Source organism: Ursus americanus, chromosome 4, assembly GCF_024610735.1.
Source record: "Ursus americanus isolate L20-20 chromosome 4, mUrsAme1.1.p, whole genome shotgun sequence".
In the NCBI taxonomy this organism is placed as follows: domain Eukaryota; kingdom Metazoa; phylum Chordata; class Mammalia; order Carnivora; family Ursidae; genus Ursus; species Ursus americanus.
Genome location: NC_142130.1, coordinates 78754298 through 78764206, shown reverse-complemented (window position 1 = coordinate 78764206; position 9909 = coordinate 78754298). Strand labels below are relative to the sequence as shown.

The window sequence follows — 9909 nt, the reverse complement described above, 5'->3', positions numbered from 1 at the left end:
CTGTGGGTTTGGTGACTTAATTTACTCTTTCTACCTGGAATTTTTATTGGAAAAATTTTTATACATGATACAATATTTTAGTTATATTATTAGCTTTACTACTTAATGCAATGATTTTTGCTCTGGGGCTTCAGGGAACATAGAGAAGTAACAAAGGGAAGAAGGATGGCATAAAAAATATTGACTCTATTCAGTTATGGAAAATAAATCTTATAAAGATTTCCTTAAAAATCAGTTATGGCTTCTCTCAACATCATCAAATCAAATAATGCCAATATTTCTTTCCCTTGATAGAATGTCCTTGCATCCATTTCTGAGAATTTTCCACCTTCTAATTGTACCTGATGTTGAGCTGAGAGGAATTTAAGAAAGGAAATATGAAAATGAGAAGTTTCAAGAGTGTTTACTACACTAAAATCACCACCTAGTACAAATACGAAGATAGTGGTAAAATCTCAAGACCTAAATGGAGGATAGAAAACTTTAAGGACAACTAGAAAGGAAAAGATTATATAATACAGTTAATTGGGCATTCCATCAACAACAAGAGGTAAAGAAGAAAACATAGCAATTATTTCAGTTCTGAGGGAAGTAATTTTGAATGTAGTATTAGACATGAAATCAAATGTTCATTCATATCAGAAGAAAGCAATGTAATTTTTATAACACAAAAAGTTAGATTATAACTAACCCTTACCCAACTAAAAAATTAAGCAGCAACAAGGAAAACAAGAAAGATAACAAATCCAGAAAGGTAGTTTTAGAATGTAAGACACAATATTGACATATGCTTTAAACAATGTTTTATTAAATGTAAATAATAATTACTGTCAAAAGTTGATATTGCAATATTGTTGTAATTTCTAATTTTGACTTAAAATTCTAGATAATCTATACTGAAAGTGAGAACTAAGCAATGGGGAAAATAGAGGGAAATAAAACCTCATTTTGTTTGGCAGCAAAATAGTAGTTGGAATTCAGAAGTTTTGTGAAATATGAATTTTGGGTATTCAAATGCAAAAGAGAAGGATAAGTGCCAAAAATAAAATATAAAGTGTATGTTCAAACACAATAAAATAATTTAAAAAGGCAGTGGTAGAATTACATTATAGAGAAAAAAAGCTATAGAAAATAAAAGAACAAAGACATGCATGCAATTTATAAATAAAATACTAGAAACTTAAATTTTAAAAAACTGAGATGTACAATGTTTATATCTTTCCATTGTTATACAAGAGACAAGTCAATATCAAAGCAGTGCTTATACAATTGGACTTTCTTATCCATAGGTCTTGAGACCTCAATCATAGTATACAGAGAGACTGTAGATGCTTTTAGTTATAATGCACTTGATTCAATGAGATGTTTTGTGATATTTGTAGTATATTTGACAACTTATAGAGACAAAAGAAAATTTCCAATATTAATTATTTTTCCATGAGAAGATGTTGTCCAATTTATAACAGATTTTGGGAAAAATCTTAAATGGAAAGTAGACATCAAAATAACAACTTCAAGGTAAAGCTATTCATTTAGATGACTTATGGTGACAATTCCATTTAGCCATGATTGTGAAAAATCTACGTTTACCACTCTAATTAAGAAACCACTGCCCTACTGCCTCTCCATGGGTTTGAACTTGGCAGGGCTGATGTGGGCTGCCCGGCCATGGGAGGCTGATTCACTTCCATCCTACACACTGTCCTTGGCCGACTACAAGTCCAGGTCCTCATGGCAAGCGCCCAGGGGCAGGGACTGGCAACGGTGATGGTCTGCTTGCAGTCATGCTGCTGAGCTGAGCAAATCTACCATGTAGCTGCTTTCTCCCCTCAGCCAGAAGAGCTTCCTGTTTGACTACAACAATCACCAAGGGAGGATGAGGAAGATGTGGGGAAGATGCTCATGATTCAGTGGTTAAGATGGCGAGCCTGTGAGCAGTGGAGGTACGGAGCTGATCAAGTGTGGTTGAATCAGGAGATAACCAAGAAGAACAGAAATAGGTGGACATACCAGAAAGCCGCCTGACCCCATGAGAAGTGTGATTTGTGGGCAAAGAAAAAGAACGTGACTGTCTGCAACAGAAAGCTCTGGAGGAATTAAAACAACAGCTAGAACAAAGAAAAGAAATGGAAGAACATGAAAAAAAGGTAATTGCTGAAGAGAAGCACAAGGAATGGATTCAGAAAAAGAATCAACAGGAAAGAAAAAGGGAACAAAAAATTAACAAAGAAATGGAGGAAAACGTAGCAGAGGAACTGGAGAAGGAACATTTGCAAGAAAAGTCAAAAGAAAAATATCAAGAATGGTTAAAGAAAAAAATGCTGAAAAACGTGATAAGAAAAGGAAAAAAACAATTGCAAGGTGAATTACAGGGAAAAAAGGAAATAGCAGGAAAAAGGTTTAAGGAGTGGTTGGAAAATTCAAATAATAAACCTTGTCTGGCTGCAGAGAGCTATGGTTATGCCAATGGAAAACACAAAATTCTACAGTGGAAATTCTGATAGAGAATCAGCCTTTTATAATCTATTCCATGGAAACCCATCCATATGCATCCTTCCAAAGAAGCTAAGGATGTATGAGGAAAGAAGACTAAAGGCCTTTGGTAAGTCAGCCAGGGAGCTCATCATCTCTGGTGATTCAGACAATGGAAAGTAATCTTTGCCTTGGAACTCTGTGCAGAATACAAAGATAGTGGACATGGGAAATGCTTTTACCTGGAGCTAGTTGTAAACTTAGAATCATTTTTCACTGCTCAGTCAGCCCCTCAACATTTGATGTGATTATTGGCAAGTTCAAATTTTTGCATTTGTATGTTGGTCTTACAGTTAATTGAGGAAAGTGTTTTATATATTTTCATTTTTAAAAGTGCTTTAAGCTTGATCTTGGCATATTGTTTCACAGAATAAGTGATTGAATATCTAACAATTGTGTTTATATTTAGCTTGTATTAAAACTACACTGTAATACCAATAAAATTGACAATTTATGTTGTGCTAAAAAAAAACCCACTGAATGTGAAGAGGTATTTGTTTGAATACATACATGTCTTATTGCATGTTACATGTTAGTGTTTTATTAAATATTCTATTAACAATACTAATAAATTTATTTTGTTCAGATGCTGTATTCATTCTGAAATTTGACATCATAAAATTGAGATAATTCTGATCTCTCTGCAAATTTTCAGTAACTCAGTTGACCTAAATATTATCTCTAATAACTATTTAGATCACCCTTCAAATCTTTTGCAATTGACCGCTTACAACCTTTGTAGGTAAGATAAAAAGGACTTGTAAACTATTATTCCCTGAACAGGGAGCAGAAATTGGTCACACAGTGTATTAACTATTAATTTTAATCAGTAATATTCTTATTTTGATTTTCAGTATTGATAGAAAACAGTAAATTATTTCAAGATCTGAAAGAAACAAAAGTGATCAATTTGTACATTCTTAGAGATATTAATGAATATTGAGTAAAATAAAAATAATGAAAAAGAGCTTGAAGATAATTTCAAATTCATATGAATATATTTCTCAAAACTTATTTGACACATAAATAGACATTCACATTGGAGAATTCTAAAACAAATTATCCTATTCATATTATTATATCAGATAAAATTAATAGACATATTTACTAATAGTCATAATGTATTACTAATGTACTCATGCTTTCATTATTTTATGGCTGCATAACATTTCATTATTTCATTATATATATATATTCAAGTGTTTGTTTATTTCCCAGCAAGAAAGTGTTCAGAATAATAATATTCCTGTTCTAGTTATGCTGTTGTGAACACTCAGGTTTACTTAAAGCAGAGTTTATATAAGTGCATATTTAAGTTAAGTTTCTACCAATTGAATTCTCTGTAAAACACCATGAAAACCTAATGCTTAACGTATTTTTTTAAATTGCAAGAAAGTTTAACTAATTACCCAGGTGTAATTAGTTTATACATTGTTGGGGCTTTCAGTATTCTACTTTAAAAGATACTGCATGCACATGAAAAACAAAATCACTTTAGAGAAAATTGCAAGTTACTGTTTCTTACTCCATTCTTCAATGGAAATAAAAATGAAAGGTACAATAAAAGGGTCAGTGACCTAAAGTTAAAATGCAATATCTTTTGAGAGGAGAAAATCATAAGCATAGCACTAACTTCTTTATACTTCTGTGGCCTGACAAGTAAAGTAAAACCTCAAGGTGGTACTCAGAATAACTCCCATTATGCTCTTCACTACTGTCTTACGCAAGGACTCATGAATTTTTACATGATAGCTTGACCTAAAAACATTTTTAACAGCTGACAAATCATACTCCAATGTGTCATTTAATATTTCAATGGAATAAAAGGGAAAATCTGGTGTTTCCAAGAACATTTAAATCAGTATTTTTCCTTATATTTTTGCTATACACATTGCACCATTCGACATTTCTTTTGTTTCCAGAGTTGGTCTCTGTAGAAAAAAAATGTAATCAGTCTTTTTTTTTTTTTTAAAGATATTATTTGTTCATTTGAGACACAGAGATACAGAGAGAGAGAGAGAGACAGCGAGCATGAGCAGGGGGAGAGGGAGAAGCAGGACCCCCGCTGAGCCAGGAGCCCGATGTGGGGCCTGATCCCAGCAGCCCGGGATCATGACCCAAGCTGAAGGCAGACACTTAACCATCTAAGCCACCCAGGCGCCCCAATCAGTCTTCTTTTATAAGTCTTTTTCCTAGGAGGAGAAAAACAACTAAACTAAGATCAGCATATATTTCATTCAACTGAAAATTTATTTCCAAAGTATTTGTAATATTTTACATCCCAAATAGCAATGCATGAGAGTTCTGACCCTCTACTCTCTCCTTAATATTGTGTATCAGTCTTTTTTCATTAATGATTCTATTTATTATATCCTTTCTTGTCTTGTGTGTTTCAGTGTTTTAATTTTTAAAAAAAATTAAGCTATTCTGTTTTCATTGTATACTCATCTAAATTTAAGAAGCAAGTTTTCGTATTTATTTTGAAAAGTCTTTCTGGAATGTTTCTTAGTGTTGGTTTTAATCTATACATAGATTTGGGGAACTGGCATCTTAATAATATTGTTTTCTAATCCATGAACATGATGTATATCTCCATTTGTCATCTTTAGCTTATTTTTTGGGTATATTTCGTTTTTACAAGTCTGTATTTTTGCATATATTATTTATTTATTTATTTTTATTTTTACACTTCTAGAGATAACTTTATAAACATATATTATTTAATTTCCAGTTAATTAGCCTACAGTGTGAGGAGTAGAGTTTAGTGATTCATCACTTACATGCAACACCCAGTGCTCATCACAAGTGCCCTCCTTAATGCCTATCACCCATTTAGCCTATGCCTCCACCCACTTCCCCTCCAGCAGCCCTCAGTTTGTTCTCTGTAGTTAAGAATCTGTTTATGGTTTGCGTCTCTATTTACCCTCTATGTTCACATGTTTTGCTTCTTAAATTCCACATATGAGTGGAATTATATAGTATTTGTCTTTCTCTGACTGACTTATTTCACTTAGCATAATACACTTTAGCTCTATTCACATCATGGCGAACAGCAAGATTTCATTCTCTTTTTATGGTTGAGTAATATTCCATTGTTCTTATATACCACTTCTTCTTTATCCATTCATAAGTTAATGGACATTTAGGCTCTTTCCATAATTTGGCTATTGTTGATAGTACTGCCCAAAACATGCATGTATCCTTTCAGATCAGTATTTTTGTATGCTTTGTATATATATAATTTATTTTTAAATATTGATATTTTGTTGATAGTATATAGAAAGAAGATGTAATTTTATATATAACTATACATGCGTAGAGTTATATATGTGTAATCTGTAGATGATACACATGCATTTATTTGGGTGTATACACATTCAGGGAGGAAGAAAGGTGTCATGTTTTACCATAATTATATGCTATTTTACAGTATTAAGAGAGGATATTTCAAAAAGAAATTAAAATACCATTTACTAAAGTTGTAAATTCATAGGTCACAAACCTTTCTTGGTAAGTCTTTGAATATTATTTTAATAAATTTTGTGATTTAATACTGGAAATAGAGATATTCAAAAAGACCAGATCCTTCCCCTGAGAAGCAACATTCATTTTTTTTGGTCAGTATGTGTGTTTGAAAAATGCATAAGATGCATGCCTGTTCTTCTGTGATCATTCAAAAATAAGAGGGGGTATGTTTCATGTATTTTTCAATATACCTGTCATATTTATCTGAAAATGTTAATAGTGTATATTTGATCTTTGATTTATTTCCACTTGTATTATCATCATATCAAGGAAGCATATTGGCTTGTATTTTAATTTGTCTTCTCATGTCCTAACCTGACACTTGTATAATTTTTACTTCTTTTTCTGAGAGCCTCTCAATGATCCTCAGTGATTGTAGCTCACTGCTATATAACCTTACATTTCTGAGAATGCCCCAGTTACTGCCATTCTTATTTCCTGACTAGCTGAACACAAACTGTTGTTCTTTATGTAGTGATGTATCGTGTTAGCCACGTAAAACTACATACAGACGTAATATTGAGCTTCTGTCAAGAAAGCCTTCTTATTCTCTCTATGAACAAACACAGAAAAAAATTGCAAAAAGTTATTTTATACCATTGTTTGGTTTCTCATCTTAATGTATGGTGTTACTGCAAGTTTCAAGATTTTTTACTCCTTGTTGTAGGCTCTGTTATTGGAAATTATGAAAAAATAAGGAGGAACAAGATACAATATGCATACAAGATATGTGTACTAGTTAAGAATATTGCCTTAAAAGTTAGACCAAAGTTTGAATTTATTTGTCCATCTTTCTTGTGGAAACTTGGACAACATTTTAAATCTCTCTTGATGTTTCAATATCTATAAAGTAGAGATAAGAAAAGTTTATTACTTTGAGGATTATTAGAGGCAATAAATGTAAAATGTTTAGCACATTGCTTACCAAGAAATATTACTTACTTTTTAGTTTTAGCTCTTATTCAAAAGGACTTTATCTGGGTCTCCTGAACAGATTTAATTTTATTTCAGAAACTAGATATCTTGGGGATTTATCAGTTATCCTTTCCTGTATAACAAGTTACCACAAAACCCTAAGGCTTTTAACAATCCGTTTACTTGCTCATCATCTTGTATGTCAGCAGTGTGGAATGGGCTTAAATGGGCAGTTCTCCTGTGAGTGCTGCCTGGGATCAATGGTAAGCCATAGTCATCTTGTGACTCTACTGTTAATGTATATTCTAAGATGGACTTAGATGTCTGGCATTGGTTGTTGGCTGTCAGTTGGTAGTCAGATGACAGTTCTAGAGAAACTCAGTTAAGATAGTCCTTCATGTGATCTGTAATCCCCCACCAGAATGAATAAGGATTATTTGCATGGCGGCTTGAGAATAAATTGCCAGGGGGCGTGAGAGTGGAAACTTCCAGTCCTCTTCAGGTAAAAATCTGAATTCCCGCAATGCATGTCCGCTACACTTCATCAGTCACACAACTTACAAGACCAACAATTATTCCATGAGGTGAAGAAATAACCTTAATCTCTTGCTGAGAAGGGCAGCAGGAAAATCCCATAGCAAATTTAAAGGAGGAATTTGTAGTTATTTCCTATTTCAATTAAATATACAAGTTTTATTTCACAGATTATGTACCCTGAATTCATTATGTTAACGAGGTATTTGCCAGTTGTCTATCACAATGAAATGTCTCTAATGTTTTCTGAAAAGGCCAGAAAATTCATGAAAATCTTCCTAATAGAGGTCAGAGGGTGATGGTTGGTACAAGCAGAGTATTATTAAGAAAATTTAAGTTTTATATTTCTATAAAAAATAATCTTATTTACATCTGCAAGGATGTTTTTCATGGAATTATTTTTACCAGTGTAGTTGTATACAGCATAAATGTTGAAAGTCAACAAAAGGTTTTATACATAAATTGTAATAAACCAATGATATTTAACATTCTGACCTAATAAATTGTCCTTATGTTTACACAAGTGCTTACTTTTGTTAGAGAATGACAGTATTTTTTCTGACAATTATATTTTTGTGCTTTCTCTGTGCTGGTCTTTTTTCCTGATTTTTCCAGTATAAATTACCCATTTTTAAAAGTTTTTGTATAAAATCCAGTTAGTTAACATACAGTGTAATATTAGTTTCAAGTGTACAATAGTGATTCAACACTTCTATACATCACCTGGTGCTCCTCACAATGGGTGCACTTCTTAATCCCCATCAACTATTTCACCCCCCCCCCCCCCCGCCTCCCCTCTGGTAACCATCGGTTTGTTCTTTATAGTTAAGAGTCTGTTTCTTGGTTTGCCTTCCTCTCTCTCTTTATTTCCCTTTGCTTGTTTTATTTTTTTTGTTTCTTAAATTCCACATATAAGTGAAGTCATGTGGTATTTGTCTTTCTCTGACTGACTTAGAAAATGGAACTGTACTTTTTAAATATCTACATTATTTCACAATTTTAATTGTAATGCCTTTTTATTAAAATGTAAAGAATGTGACATTTTTCAGTAACTTAATTATTAAGAAATAGCCACAGCCAGCATACTATTTAAATATCCTTTATGTTTTTCAGACTCTATAGGCTTGTCTTCTATACACTTGAGGTTGTACTGTATATTAACTTGTATATCTTACTGTTCTTTAACTTTAAGGCACTTGTAATGTTCGACATATTTCTCTGTTACAACACTTTCCTTGTTGTAATTCTGCATTTGATCAGTATATCTTGCTTTCACTACATTGAAAGCTTTCTCTGTCAAGGCTGTATTCACTGTATGATCATCATTGTTCCCTATGCCATGCACAATATAGTAGCACTAAACATATATATTTCTAATAAATGTTGAACGAAAAGGCAAATTAAGTACTTTAAACCCCCCCTTTTTTTTTCCATTGAAACTTGAAAACAACTTTTATTTTCCTAAAGAAGAAATATTTGCTCATTAGCAAGCATCTGGTGGTCATGGAATAATGGTCACAGTTCTCTATAATGAAGGAATAATGAGTAACTAAATGGTTTAGCTTTGTAATGTATTTCTCAGTACCAGGGGACCAAGCTGCTGTTTGTTTTCCTACAACTTGACGTTGAATGGGAAGTTCAGAAGGGCAATTGGCTTTTTTATCTTTTCTTTTTTTGGTAACAGGACAGAGTCATTACTACCTTTCCATTGTTCTCCTTTTCTTGTGATGGGCAATCCTCTTGACTCTGTACATTTGCTACTTATCCCATTTAATAGTTGTGGTCAAGCGGAAATCAGGCTAGGTATGACTTGTGCACTTGAGCTTTCCACACCCTATTTACCAAAACACAAACTGATTTAGCCTTTGACATGCTTTCTTTGCTCACCTAGAGATGTGACAAAATCCGTAACTCTAAAGAGTTCTACAGGTTACAGCATGAGAAAAGATTAAGGCCACAGGAGGCTGTGTCCAATTTGAGCTTCTAGTCTTGGAAATCCCTGCCCAAAAAATGAGAACATGTTTTTGGCTTCATGAATATTTTGAAATTGTTATTACATCAGACAATAGTGTCTGAAAAATTGTATCACAAGCTGCATCTTTTTGTGAAGTAAAATGGAATGGGATAAATGGTATCCAGGATTTATTTTAAAAAAATAAAAGAATCATTTTAGAGTCATGTATCAGCCTTATGTGCCACCTGTCTAGGAGTTTGTGAACCACTGGGTTATTTTCCTCTTAATAATTTTTTATGAAAGCATTGTTTTGGTTTCTTCTGGAGAAACAAGGCTGGATAAAGACCTTAGAAAAACACTTCCCATCCTAACCTACTTCTTCTTATATTGCAAAATTTTATAATCTCAGGATAGCTAAAAATCCCATATAGTATGTATATAGACAGTAT

General features: G+C 32.8%; 1 pseudogene; it reads left to right on the top strand.

Annotated features, from left to right (window-relative positions):
- The first annotated feature begins 1543 nt into the window (after positions 1–1543).
- Positions 1544–2692, top strand: LOC123784402 (coiled-coil domain-containing protein 34 pseudogene; annotated as a pseudogene).
- The last annotated feature ends 7217 nt before the right edge of the window (positions 2693–9909 follow it).